Source organism: Hibiscus syriacus, unplaced genomic scaffold (assembly GCF_006381635.1).
Source record: "Hibiscus syriacus cultivar Baekdansim isolate YM2019G1 unplaced genomic scaffold, ASM638163v2 tig00110926_pilon, whole genome shotgun sequence".
NCBI lineage: Eukaryota > Viridiplantae > Streptophyta > Magnoliopsida > Malvales > Malvaceae > Hibiscus > Hibiscus syriacus.
The window spans coordinates 663,592-679,244 of record NW_024062913.1 but is presented as its reverse complement, the minus strand read 5'-3'; the positions used below and the strand labels follow the sequence as shown (position 1 = coordinate 679,244).

General features: G+C 36.3%; 1 long non-coding RNA gene across 1 annotated transcript; it reads right to left on the bottom strand.

Annotated features, from left to right (window-relative positions):
• Positions 1-6,623: 6,623 nt before the first annotated feature.
• Positions 6,624-7,058, bottom strand: LOC120146460. The gene is made up of 3 exons (XR_005518224.1): positions 6,950-7,058; positions 6,799-6,859; positions 6,624-6,674 (listed from the first exon to the last, which is right to left on the bottom strand). It is a non-coding gene; the product is annotated as an uncharacterized LOC120146460 (long non-coding RNA).
• Between the last annotated feature and the right edge of the window lie 8,595 nt (positions 7,059-15,653).

Here is a 15,653-nt window from a genome sequence, read left to right as displayed (position 1 = left end):
AACACATTAAATTTTTAATGGCATGGTACTAAAATGAAACAAATCTAAACTTTAGGTATGAATTTGGAAAAATTTAAAAATTAGGTACTAAAACGAAACAAAACTGATAGTTTAAGTACTAAATGTATATTTTACCAAATATTTTATTAAAAGGATAAAAGTATTATTATAATAATGCTTATAATTATTTAGATCTATATTATTTATTGAATTTATTTGGGGTTATACCAACAATTAGTTGTTCTAGTGAAATGAAACCTAAGATATTTTAAGCAATAAATTATGTTTGAGAATGCTCTTATGTTTGAGAAATATTTAAAAATATTTAAACAAAGTCATTCAATAATTTTAATGAAATATAAATTATATTTTTTAATATAAAATATTTTATTTTTTTAGATGTCACATAATTTAATATGTATACTTTATTTTGTTGAATTAAATTATTTAACTAAATCAAACTAATCAACATTTAACAAAGTTGACTGGAAGTGTAGCACGTTGACAAGTCAATGCTAGTGAAGTGAATAAGACCTAGTTTCCAGGAATTGATGTAATCTTCTATAAATAAATATCCACCATTGTTAAACACGTTAAGCGTAGCACGTTGATAAAAGGATTGATCGTTTTCTCTTCATATGGTTCTCGTTTTACCCCAACCGTATATGCACACTGCATTTATGAGCTAACTTCACGAGAACTTGCGTTGAAAGGATACACACTTCCACTTTTTTAATCATTTCAATCTCAAAAAAGCTCTTCATTTTTTAAAACAGTCGCTATATATCTCTTGAGGACATTGCATTTGTATGGGAATATTCAGAGTGGAAACATGGAAAATTATTTCCCAAGACCTTTGTTTTTAGGAACTCTTATAATTACCCTTATGGTTATGCATGTTACAAGCACCTCTCAAGCAACAGGCTTTGCTTCACTGACTGAGAAGTTCAATGCCACTGCCACCACCGTTGCCGACACCGACGGTTTTGAATCGGAGTTCTTAATGGACCCTGATGTCGGTAGAATGCTTTTCGACTTTAGATACCTGATAAGTCGCTCCCGCATCCGTAGGCGACCGATTGTGAATTGCAACAGAGGGAACGCTTATGCGTCGTGCTTGCCTTCTAAAAACCAGCGGATAACATCAGAGCGTTGCGGTATCTACAAGCGTCGTGGATGCTTCTAGTTCTACCTAAGTTTCTTTGTTGAGGCCAAGTGGTAACTCTTGTGAATGAACTCCCTTTAGTATTTCTTTTCTCTTCTCAGTTTCAATGTCAAGGTTTATGGCTTCTATGTGTGAAATTTACTTTGAATCTACCCTTCGGATAATGGAATTTTATATTTTGTTCTACAGCCCATGTCACATACCTGTAATATACCATTAAAGTGATGTACCAAAAACACCCCAACTAAATTTATCCTTATTATGTAAATATTAAAAAGTATTGGATTTTTTAAAATTAATCATTAATTAAAATTTAGTTTTACTTTTAATAGAATTATAATTAAATAATAATTTTTAATAAAAAATAATAATTAATTTAAGTAAATTAATTTGTTTAGAATTTAGATTTGTAATTTATTTAAGAATGATCGTGAACAATAATCATAGTAGAAGACCTTAACTAACCGGAAAACACGTCGAAAAATTTGTTGAAAAATATTATATTACAAATCCAACACGACCGCTTGTGTCGTCCGCATTGCCATCGTCCAACAGTCACCCAGCAGTCGTACAGTAGTGATAGGTATGGCTCATAAATATACCGGTAAAGATAACAGGGGATGGAGCGGAGTGAGCGAAGCAAATTTTGATGGAGATTTATTAGGTATGACTCATAAATATATCGGTAAAGAGTACAAGGGTTAATTTTGTAATTATATAACAGGTTTATCTATTATAAATAGAGATGTAACCTAAACCTATAAGATATTGAATAAAACTTCTAGAGCCGCCTAGGCACCGAGGACGTAAGCACATTGTTGAACCTCATTAAAATTCTTGTGTTCTTTCATTTTTCTTTACCCGATTCATCAACAATTGGTATCAGATGTCAGGAGCAAAATTCGAAGTTGTGAAATTCGATGGTCAGGGTAACTTCGAATTATGGAAAACAAGGGTGAAGGATCTGTTGGCGCAGTAAGGGATCCTGAAGGCTTTGCGACCTACAAAGCCGGCGTCGATGGAGGAGGAAGATTTGGAAGAATTGTAACAGCGAGCGATAGGAACCATATGGTTATGTTTGGCGAACGAGGTCATGTATCACGTCATGCATCTATCGTCTCCAGATGAAATTTGGAAGAAGTTGGAAAGTCAGTTTATGTCGAAATCCTTAACGGCTAAACTGTATCTAAAGCAGCGGCTGTATGGGCTGAAGATGCAGGACGATAATGATTTGGCACAACACGTGAATGTCTTCAATCAAATCGTTTCTGATTTGGATCGACTTGATGTGAAAATTGAGGATGAAGACAAAGCGATGATTTTGTTGTGTTCGTTGCCTCCCTCTTACGAACACATGGTGACTACTCTTACATGTGGGAAAGAGACTATCAAAGTTGAGGAGATTATTGCAGCCTTGTTGGCTCACAACCAGCGAAAGCAGAATGTAGGGGAAAACTCTCAAGCTGATAGCTTATATGTCAAGGGTAATCGAGACCGTGGACGGAAGCTAGAGAAGGCATGGTCTAGGAAGATGAATTCCAGATCCAAAACCAGGGACAAGAAGACAATTCACTGTTACAAGTACAAGGAGGCGTGACATATGAAGCGAGACTGTCTGAAGTTGAAAATGCAGACTGATGAGAAGCGTGATGACTCATCCAAGTCTGTGAATGTAGTTGAGGATGACAATTCTAATTACAGCGAGGGTGATATGCTCTCTATTTCAACGACTCAATTGACAGATGTTTGGATTCTTGATTTTGGATGTTCTTATCACATCACGCCAAATAGGGAATGGTTTTCAACATACAAGTCGGTTAATTCTTGTTCTGTTTATTTGGGTGATGATCGCTGTTTCAATATTTTTGGTATTGGTGAGGTCAGAATTAAGATGTATGATGGCTCTGTTCGGACGTTGAGTGGTGTTCGACATATCCCAGATCTGAAGAAGAATTTGATTTCTTTGGGGACTTTGCACAAGAATGGTTTTATCCCTAAGGCTGGTGAGGATAGGGAAACCATTCGAATTGTTAAAGGAGCTTTAACTGTGATGAAAGGAAAGATGACTGCAGGGAATATTTACAGATTATTAGGGAGTACCGTTGTAGGTGGAGTTCATTCGATTGAGTCCTATGATGATACTACCAAACTGTGGCATATGCGTCTTGCTCATCTTAGTGAACGTGGTATGGCTGAGTTACATAAAAGAAATATGTTGCATGGTGTTAAAAGCTGTAAGCTCGACTTTTGCAAGTTTTGTGTTCTTGGTAAACAGACTAAAGTTCGTTTCAAGACTGCGAAGCACACAACTGAAGGGATTCTTGATTATGTGCATTCTGATGTATGGGGACCTTCTATGACATCATCTTTGGGTGGATCTCGGTATTATATTACCTTTATTGACGATTTTTCACGGAAAGTTTGGGTGTATTTTTTGAAACAGAAGTCCGAGGTTTTTGAGAAGTTCAAGCTGTGGAAAGCTGAGGTAGAAAACCAAACAGGACGAAAAATCAAGTGTTTGCGGTCTGAAAATGGTACGGAGTACACAGATTCACAGTTTCTACACTTCTGTAAGGAGTATTGGATTAAGAGGCATTTTACAGTGCGCAAGACACCACAATAGAATGGTGTTGCGGAACGAATGAACAAGTCATTGAATGAAAGAGCCATATGTTTGTGGTTGAATGTTGGGCTTCCCAAACACTTCTGGGCTGAAGCTGTTACATGGTGTGTTATCTTATCAATAGATCGCCAAGGGCATCATTGGCTGGGAAAGTTGCATAAGAGGTATGGACTAGTCATGATGTTACTTTTGATCACTTACGGATTTTTGGTTGTCCTGCTTATGTACATATACATGCTGATGAGAGATCCAAACTTGATGCAAAATCGAAGGAGTGCATTTTTCTAGGTTATAAGAAATGTGTCAAAGGATTCAAGTTCTGGGATCCAGTTGCGAAGAAAATCGTGATCAATAGAGATGTTGTTTTTTATGAACATCCCATGTTGCAGCAGAAGAAATACACGACAGTGGTGGATTTCTAGCAGTTTCCAGTTGAGAAAACAAAAACTTCTCAACCGACTTACAGTGGTTCCACTACAGATGATTTGCAGGATTATAGTCTCGCTAGAGACAGGGTGAGACGGACGAATATAAAGCCTCCGAACAGATTGGGTTTTGAAGACTTGGTCTCTTTTGCACTTACTGTTAGCAGTGATGATCCGGTTACTTTTCATGATGCAGTTACTAGTCAGGAAAACAACAAGTGGATGGCTGCCATGGTTGAGGAGATGGAGTATTTGAATAACAATCGTACATGGGAGTTAGTTCGTCTTCCTGAGGGTAAGAAGTCGATTGGTTGCAAATGGGTGTATAAGAAGAAACCAGCAGTAACAGAAAAAAAGGGGGAGAAGTTCAAGTCTTGTTTGGTAGCAAAGGGTTTTTCACAGTAGAAAGGAGTTGATTATGATGAAATTTTTTCTCCTGTGGTCAGTCACACTTCAATCCAAGCAGTACTTGCATTGGTGGCTAGTTGGGATTTGCATTTAGAGCAGATGGATGTAAAAACTGCTTTTTTGCATGGTAATTTAGAGGAGCAGATCTACATGCGACAACCTAAAGGTTTCACTCAACCTGGAAACGAGCATTTAGTTTGCAGATTGAAGAAATCTTTGTATGGGTTGAAGCAGTCTCCGAGACAGCGGTACAAACGGTTTGACTCCTATATGATCAAGATTGGCTACAAGCGATGTGAGTATGATTGTTGTGTCTATGTTAAGAGCCTTGATGATGGTTCTTTTATTTTTCTATTACTGTACGTTGATGATATGTTATTTGTTGCGAAGAACATGGATGATGTTATCGGTTTGAAAACTTTATTGAGTAAGGAATTTGATATGAAAGATTTAGGTGTTGCAAAGAAAATTCTTGGAATGGAAATTTGCAGGGACAGAGACTCAAGGAAATTGTGGCTATCTCAACGGGGTTATGTTGAGAAGATGCTAAAAAGGTTTGCGATGAGCAGCGCAAAATCAGTTAGCACTCCATTGGCGAATCACTTTAAGCTCTCATCAGAACAGTGCCCTAAGACATATAAGGAAGCTGAAGATATGACAAAGGTTCCATATTCTAATGTTGTTGGTTGTTTGATGTATGCAATGGTATGTACTCGTCCTGATTTAGCTCATATTGTTAGTCAAGTTTGTAAGTACATGTCTAAACTTGGTAAGCAACATTGGGAAGCAGTCAAGTGGATCTTTCGGTACTTAAAGGGTACTATGGGACATGGAATTGTCTTTGGTAGTCAGTGGAATAATCCTTTGGTTGTAGGATATGTGGATTCAGACTATGCAGGTGACTTGGATAATAGAAGATCTACGACAGGGTATGTCTTTACTCTTGGTGGAAGGCCTATTTGTTGGAAGTCTACTGTTCAATCTGTTGTGGCACTATCTACAACTAAAGCTGAATACATGGCAGCGGCTGAAGTTGCAAAAAAAGCTTTATGGCTTATTGGCCTAGTGAAGGAGTTGGGTTTTCAGCAAGGTGGAGTTCAATTGCTTTGCGACAATCAAAGTACTATTCACTTGGCTAAGAATCAGGTATATCGTGCTAGAACTAAGCATATTGATGTACGTTTTCACAAGATCAGAGAGTTGGTTGCATATGGAGATTTTCTGTTTCAGAAGGTACATATTGATGAGAATGCCACTGATATGTTCACCGAGCCAGTTACTAAAGACAAGTTCAAGCATTGCTTGGACTTGTTGAATGTTTCGAGTTGTTAAAGAAGTAAGGTAACCCAACCCACATTGAATGTCTCCTAAGGGCAGGATATTCGCCAAGGTGGAGATTTGTTAGGTATGACTCATAAATATACCGGTAAAGAGTACAAGGGTTAATTTTGTAATTATGTACCAGATTTATCTATTATAAATAGAGATGTAAGCTAAATCAATAAGACATTGAATAAAACTTCTAGCGCTGCCTAGACACCGAGGACGTAAGCACATTGCTGAACCTCGTTAAAATTCTTGTGTTCTTTCGTTTTTCTTTACCCGATTCATCAACAAGTAGTCACCCAAGAAAACTGTAAGAGCAATCATTTGAAATTCTTCCTCCATAGAACGAACCATACAGTTGTGAAAATCGTGCTTTGGCGACAGGTTGTGATTCTGCCATGAATTCAAAACACAAAAGCATAAACATTCATGAGAAAACTTCAACGAACAAGACTATAAATAGCACGTACCATGATGAACCACTTGCGAAGAGTCAGATAATCTGACGAACGACTGACCACCCGAATTGCCGGAAGTAACATATCTGTAAGTCCAACGAACATATAAATGCATCACAAGTCTATGAGTCAACTCTTTCAGTAACGCAGCAAGAAGAAATATTCTGTACCTACCAACCAGATCACAACTCTATTCGTCGCTAAGGGGTTCGCTTTGTGGTGTACAACGATAGCTGTTTGTCTTCGCATTAGCGCTTCTTTAGCTTGTGCTGCAGCAAATAAGCTATAATCATCATAGTAATGTCTTGAAAGTTTTTGAAATGTCTTTTGCCTGACTTTGATCACAAATAATCGCATGTATCGAGGCATCAAATTGTTTGAAGTTGAACTTACCAGTTAAAAATCCATGTTGGTCCGTATGAGCTTCCTCCTCCCATGCCCTCCATCTATGAATCTACCGAAATAGTTATGGAAAAGTAGGCAAATAGTAGCAACATAGAACTGTTAGTGCGTTTCCTTACTGTATAGCAATCAAATGACCAACCTTCACGATTGCAAGTAACATCGTTAAGCAACTGTAAGCTAGATGCGTGATTGCCATTACGAATATGAAGCGATGCAACTTCTCGAGACCTTCATGAGAAACAAATGGCTCATAACCCTGAAGAACAGAATAATTTAACGGATGATCGTTTAGAACACCCTGCAATAGCTTTTCTTGGGCGGCCGATTACTTTACGACTGCTAGGTGACTGTTGGGCGATGACAACTCAGGCTACGACAAACAGTCGCGTTGGATTTGTAACATAATATTTTTCAACGAATTTTTCGGTGTGTTTTCTGGCGAGTTAAGGTCTCCAACAGTGATTATTGTTTATGGTCATTCTTAACTTAAATAATTTACAAATCCCAATTTTAAACAAATTAATTTACTTAAATTAATTATTATTTTTGACTAAAAAATCATTATTTAATTATAATTCTGTTAAAAGTAAAACTAAATTTTAATTAATGATTAATTTTTAAAAAAATCCATTACTTTTTAATATTTACATAATAAGAACAAATTTAGTTGTGGTGTGTTTCGATATGTCATTTTAATGATACATTACGGTATGTGACGTGCAGTGTAGACTATTCCTCGCACTTAATTTTCCCCCCCATAAATTATAGTTACTTAACTGAATTAATGTAAGTTGACACTGTGTTTTCCAAGATGGGAAAACTGACATTTCATCCCTTTAAATTTTACGAAATTATATAATGTAATGATAAAATTATTTTGACCCTCACCAAAATTTTATCATTCGATTTGGCCCCTTAAAGAGGTTGCCAGCTTCACCCCTGTCTGGCAAAGCATTAGTTTATTGGACTTTGCATATTAAATACCCGTTGACAAATGAATCCACATGGATATATTCTAGCTTATAAAGATTCCATGACCCTGAATTTGAGCTATTTAAGGAGTATCATCGGTTGACGTTTAAGGCTGAAGAGAGTTCAAACATATAAGGAAAATCGAAATGAAGAAAGTATTCGTCTCTCTCGCGATTCTAGTGCTCGTGTTGTGCAACTCCTTGAATCCCTCTAGAGCAGCGTCAATGGAAACCGACAGCACAGGCGATTACGAGTGGGATTTCTCGACGGGATCAAGAAGAAATCTCCAAAGCCGTACAACTCTTGACTTGGATAGCAAGTAATGTTCTCGGACCATTCGCAAGTTGTGGGAGAGCTATAGGTCCTGCCTTCCCACGGCAAATGCCCCGGTCATGGTGTCGGCACGGAGGTGTAGCGTTTACAATCGAGGATGCTAAAAAACTGTGGCGTTACCACCGCCTATGCCAAAGGTGACTTCGAAGCTTGCCTTATTTTTGTACAATTTCGTCAATTTCTTTTCAATCTTTGTGCATCATATTAGCTTAACATGATTCATCATAGCGTGATCATTCAGATTGTAATGAACAAATTCAAAATTTAATGTGGTCCATGATAGTATCCGTCATATTTTTAGCTTAAATAAAATCCACACATACATTACAAATAATATTATTCGAACATAAATCGCCTAAAAATAATATATTGTTGTGGAATTCGGGTTAATTTCCACCAATAATAACAAATTCACCTTGAAAACTATTATCTAGGTGACTAGTATGAAAACAATTGTACTAAAAATCACCCAAGGTAGATTCCCAGGAAAAAGTGGAGGGGTCACAATGGTCCCTCTTAAAACCCACTCTCCTTAGACAGAACTACCAAGACAAGTAATTTTAATAGGACAATAATTAACAACAACTATACCCGACAATAGCTATTAAATAGACATAAAAGAGAAAACCAAAATTTAACGAGGTTAAGCCAAAATTATGCCTAAATCCTCGAACACTACTAAAATAATATTTCACTAATAGATGAAATATTACAAAGACAGAAAGAGTACAAATAGCCTTTAATAGTGAAGAAGGCTTATATTTGTGGGATGCTAAACTAAGGAGAAGGAGAGCTCTATTTATAACAAAAGAATTTCCCTTCCTCCTTATACACAACCAATGTGGGATTTTGCCGAAAACCAACAAATCTCCACCTTGGCAAATTCCACACACATCTCTCAAAAATCCAATCTTCAGTAGTGTCTGCAAATTCATCTTTCAATTTGTAACAATATTGACCAAGTCTAAACAATGTTTAAACTTGACCGCAGTTACCACTTTTGTCAACATATCAGCAGGATTCTCAGTGGTCCGAATCTTCTGGATTATGACTCCACTTTCTTCTAGAATCTCTCGTACAAAGTGATATCAAACATCGATATGCTTCGTACTTGCATAGTAAACCTGGTTCTTTGCTAAATGAATAGCACTCTGACTGTCACAATGCACTTTGATGTGCTTCTGTTCCATTCCCAATTCACCAAGCAACCCTTGAAACCAAATTGCCTCCTTCATAGCCTCTGTAACTGCCATATACTCTGCCTCTGTAGTAGACAAAGCCACTGTTGACTGTAAGGTGGACTTCCAACTGACTGGTGCCTTTGCAAATGTAAACACATAACCAGTAGTTGATCGACGCTTGTCCAAATCACCTGCATAGTCTGAATCACAATACCCAACTACACACTGACCATCTTGTCTGTCCTGCTGAAAGATCAAACCAACATCTATGGTGTTCAGAATATACCGCAGAATCCATTTCACAGCTTGCCAATGCTCCTTTCCAGGATCATGCATATACCTGCTCACAACCCCAACTGTCTGTGAAATATCGGGTCTCGTACACACCATTGCATACATCAAGCTACCAACAACACTTGCATACGGAACCTTTGACATGTATTCCCGTTCTACATCATCCTTAGGTGACATGGATGCATCGAGCTTGAAATGAGGAGCAAGAGGTGTACTAACTGGTTTTGACTTCTCATTCATGCCAAAACGTTTTAGTACCTTCCTCAGATATTCTTTCTGAGACAAACAAAGCCTCCCCAATTTCTTATCCCTTGATATCTTCATGCCTAGAATCTTCTTTGCTTCACCAAAATCCTTCATCTCAAACTCCCTGTTCAATTAAGTCTTTAGTTTCGCAATTTATGTCTGACTCCTGGAAGCTATCAGCATATCATCAACATAAAGAAGAATATATGTATAGGATCCGTCTTGTAGCTTGCATAAATACACACAATGATCATATTTTCTTCTTGTGTACTTCTTCCCTATCATAAACTTGTCAAATCGCTTGTACCATTGCCTTGGAGATTGCTTCAAACCGTACAATGATTTTTCTAATTTGCACACCATCTCTTCTTTTTCAGCAACTTTAAATCCATCTGGCTGAGTCATGTAGATTTCCTCATCCAAGTCTCCATTTAAAAATGCAGTTTTTACATCCATCTGAACTAGTTCCAAATCCAATTGTGCTACCAAAGCCAACAAAATTATGATGGAGAAATGTTTTACAACTGGAGAAAATACTTCATTATAATCAACTCCCTCCGTTTGAGCGTAGCCTTTAGCCACCAATCTTTCTTTGTAGCGGATGTTATTCTTGTCAGGAAATCCATCTTTCTTTGCATATACCCACTTGCACCCAATTGCCTTATTTCCCTTCAGAAGACTAGCTAGTTTCCACATCTGATTCTTTTGAAGGGATTGCATTTCTTCATTCATGGCGATCCTCCACTTTTTATGTTCTGAACTTTGGACTGCTTCATTAAAAGTGGCAGGAACGTCATCAATTGCAATTGGTGATTCAAAAGAGACCATATCAGCATAATGAGCAGGTTGTCAAATGGTCCTCTTTCCCTTTCTGAATGCAATTGATTCATGTTGCTGTGGAGGTTCTTGGGTTTGGACCTCTTCTTCATCTGACTCTTCTTCTACCATAGGAGAGTCAACATCATTTTCTTTACTGGCTGGGACAATTCTGCTTCCTTCAAACTCCACCTGTTTGGGAGTTCCATCTGTCTGCTCCAATTTTTCTGAGGTCACCTTTCTCAACATGGTAGATTCATCAAAGGTAACATCCCTACTGAAGATTATTTTCTTTGTTTCTGGACACCAAAGACGATAGCCTTTCACACCAGAGGTGATCCCTATAAAGATCGCCTTCTTTGCTCTTGGATCCAGCTTTGACTCCTTAACATGGTAGTATACAGTGGAACCAAACACATGTAAGGAATCATAATCTATAGCAGGTTCTCCAAACCATATCTCTAATGGTGTTTTACCACCAATAGCAGTCGATGGTAAGCGGTTGACAAGGTGACAAGCATAGACCAAAGCCTCAACCCAAAATTCTTTGCCTAACCCAGCATTAGACAAAATACACCGAACCTTCTCCACTAATGTCCGGTTCATACGCTCTGCCACCCCATTCTATTATGGTGTAGAACTGACAGTGAAATACCTGACAATACCTTCTTCTTCACAGACTTTCAGAAATGGATCATTTTTGTACTCTCCACCATTGTCTATACGGAGATGTTTGATTTTTTTGTCTGTTTGAGTCTCCACCATCTTTTTTCATTTAAGGAAAAATCCTAGCACCTCATCCTTTGTCTTCATTGTATACACCCAAACTCTTCGGGAAAAATCATCAACAAAGGTGACATAATAATGTGTTCCTCCCAATGAAGTTGTCTTGGAAGGCCCCCATACATCTGAATGAACATAATCCAAAATACCTTTAGTATCATGGATTGCTGTTCCAAATTTCACCATCTTATTCTTCCCTTTGATGCAATGCTCACAAAAAGCTAATTTGCAAGCCCGAGCACCCTTCAATAATCCTTGATTTATCAACAATGTCAAGGATTTTTCACCAACATGCCCCAAACGCATACGTCATAACCTGGTTGCTTCTGACTCCTGTTCATCAGTAGAAGCTGCCACTACTGCTGTCCCAACAATTGTACTACCCATAAAGTAATACACATTGTTTCTTTTCCGGATTCCCTTCATTATCACCAGTGCACCAGAGATAATCCTCATAATCCCATCTTTTGCCCTCACTTCTAAACCTTTAGACTCTAAGGTTCCCACAGAGATGAGATTTCTCATTAAATCTGGTACATAATGGACATCTGTTAAGGTTTTGATTCATCCATCTTGATTCCTCAAGCGAATTGAACCAATCCCAAGTGTGTCAAGAGGGGAATTATTTGTTGTGCAGACAATTCCACCTTTTAGTTCTTTAAAATCAAAGAACCATTCTCTATTGGGGGTCATATGGTGGCTACAAGCTGAATCTAACAGCCATGAACTGGAACAGCTGGTTGATGGCGTAGCAGCGAATTTGAAATCTGAATCTGCATCATCATACTCGACCATGTTTGATTCTGAGACAGCCTTTCCCCTTTCAGGTTTGCCTTTATTCTTTAGCCTGGGACATTCTTTCTTCCAGTTCCTTTTTTCTCGACAAAAGACACATTCATCTTTGCTCAATCTGGACTTTAACTTCGATCTCCCTCTCCTTCCTTTATTCTGACTCTTCTGACGACCTCTAACAACAAGAGCTTCTGCTTCGACACTTGTGTTTTCTTGTTTTTCTTTCTTTCTCAATTCATAACTTTACAAGGCAGAAGTTACTTCACTGAGAGACAGATCAACCTTCCCATGAAGTAGAGTAGTTTCAAGATACTCAAACTCATCAGGAAGTGATCCCATCAACATCAGAGCCAGATCTTCGTCTTCAAAAGTCACGTCCATATTCATCAGATCAGTCACCAGTTGATTAAAGCTAGTAATGTGATCATTCATAGTGGTACCTGGTACATAGTTGAAGCGGAACAATCTCTTTTTCATGTAGAGCTTGTTCTGACCGCTTTTCTTCAAAAATTTCTCCTCCAGTGCCTTCCACAATTTATTTGCAGAAGTTTCCTTAAAAAATGCATACTTCTGCTCTCTAGAAAGACACGATCGAATAGTACCACATGCCAATCTATTTATCCTCTTCCATTCTTTCTCCTCAACATCATCTGGTTTCTCTCCTTCAATAGCAATGTTTAGACCCTGCTGAAATAGGACATCTAGAACCTCACTTTTCCACATGCCGAAATGACCGGTGCCATCAAAAATCTCCACTGCAAATCTAACATTTGTCACAACATTTCTTGCGGATGTTTTTGTGTCGTCTGTCATTTCTACTACAAACTCTATTTAATAGCTGTCAATGCGGAATGTCAATTATCCCAAGGAATTTTTTTTTCTGATGTGGAAGATCAACCTAAGCCGCAACCACAGAGCATACTAAAATAAACCAAGAGCGTTGATACCAATTGTTGTGGAATTCGGGTTAATTTCCACCAATAATAACAAATTCACCTTGAAAACTATTATCTAGGTGACTAGTGTGAAAACGATTGTACTAAAAATTACCCCAAGGTAGATTCCCAGGAAAGAGGAGGAGTTACAATGGTCCCTCTTAAAACCCACTTTCCTTAGACATAACTACCAAGACAAGTAATTTTAATAGGACAATAATTAACAACAACTATACCCGACAATAGCTATTAAATAGACAAAAAGAAAACACCAAAATTTAACGAGGTTAGACCAAAATTATGCCTACGTCATCGAACACTACCAAAATAATATTTCACTAATAGAGGAAATATTACAAAGAGAGAGAAAGAGTACAAATAGCCTTTAATAAAGAAGAAGACTTATATTTGTGGGATGCTAAACTAAGGAGGAGGATGGCTCTATTTATAACAAAAGAATTACCCCTCCTCCTTATACACAACCAATGTGGGATTTTGCCAAAAACCCAACATATATTACCTTTTATCAATACACAAGGATGGAGCCATGATTTTAAGTCGGACAAAGTATAACTTTTCTAAATTGAGGAGGGCAAATTTCATAATTATCCCATAGATATTAAAAACATTGTAAGGTTGGGGGGCCACAGCCCCTCCCATATACTTCATAGATCCGTCTCTGCTAGTAGAACTACTGAATGAATTTTAAGAGAAAATATTTTATCACAAATGTTGTGGTATTTTATCAAAGAATAAAGCTCCATAAAACCGTGTTAAATTGGTAAATATATAGTACAAACGAGGTCGACTTTTGAATATGCATTGATGAGTTCAACAATGGTAGCATGTGAATTGTGGAAATTTGGCAAATTTTTTAACAAAAGCCAAATCGGCACCTGATTTCTGAAAACGAAAAGGAGTTATACCGTGACATAGACGAACTATAACATTGGGTTAACGATGAGACCATGCCGCGTATATAGACTTAAACAGCGGGACAAATGTTGAGTTTGAGTTGGAGCTATTGCTTGGAACGAGGAAACAATAAACCGAAATGAGAAATTATAAAGTTTTAAGGAGATAAAAAATTAAATTATTAATAAAAAGTATTAAAAAAATAAATTATATGATTATTTATATTTTTTAAAGATACAATCACACTTTTAACGTTCCATAGATTCATCCTTATTTACAATTATGATCGTAATTACATCATGCTTGTCAGAGTGTTACTAATCTAATAGATATATACTATTGTCACAAGTTTAAATCAGAAATACAACATAGCCTATTAAATTAAACATATAATTTAACTTATCAAGTTTAAACTTGATATAAATAGAAAAAGTACATTTGGTCGGATGGCAAAACTGTTCATCTTTGTCCCTTTATATTTTTTTAGGTTATGAGTTGTAGACCTACTAGGAGTGTCGTAACCGGTTTTTGTCCGGGCACGAAATATTAATTTTTTGGCGGGGAAATTAATGTTAAAAAATTTTGAAAATAATTTGTGAGTCGCCATCGACCTTTTGGATCAGGTAGGTCGAATACCTAAAAATTTTCTTTTAAAATAGTTTTTAAGAAAACCATATTTAAAAGATGAACTGATCTGCGTTTTATAACCAAAAATTTGTTCTTTTTAATAATAAAAAGGGGTTCGTGGTCGGTTACGTTTAGGGAAGGATTAGCACCCCTACAACGCCCAAAATTGGTACTTTTTAATTATAAATTGTCTCTATTATTAAAATTTAAAAATTCAAAAATATATTTAATTTTTAATTCTATTATTTTCAAAAATTATATTAAAATCTATTCGAAAAGAACTTCTAGGTGCCTTAAGACAGTTCTTTTCTTTGATATTGATAAATATTAATTTAAATAATATTGTTTAATTTTAAAATATCAGAATAGGACATCCAGTTGTATTAAGACTGTCCTTTTCTTTGATATAAATATTTAAAAGTTAATATTTATTATATATATTTATGAATATATCAAAAATATTTTAACAATATAATAAAAGAATAATTCTATAATATATTTAAATAAAATAAATGAAGACATATAAAATTAATAACTAAATTATAAAAATAAAATTAATTACTAATTACTAATTAATTATAGGATTTAAATATATTTTTTATTTAATAATTTAATGACCAAAATAAACTTATCTAAAATTCAAATTTTATAATAAATTAAATTAAAAGTATGAACTAGGGACTAAAAAATTATTTATTAAAATTAAGGGATTAAATCTGTCATTTATCCTAAATATATTATTTTAATAAAAAGGACTAAAATGAATAAATTTAAAATTTAAATACCGAATTAAAATTCTTATAAATTCAGTTTAGTGACTAAAATGTAAAGTTTACAAATATGAAGGACTGCGGAAGGGATTTAACTATTTTGTAATTACGCGCATAGTCCTCCCCAAAACGACGTCGTTTGGGAAGGGCTATTTAATGCCCAAAACAGCCGGCCCTTC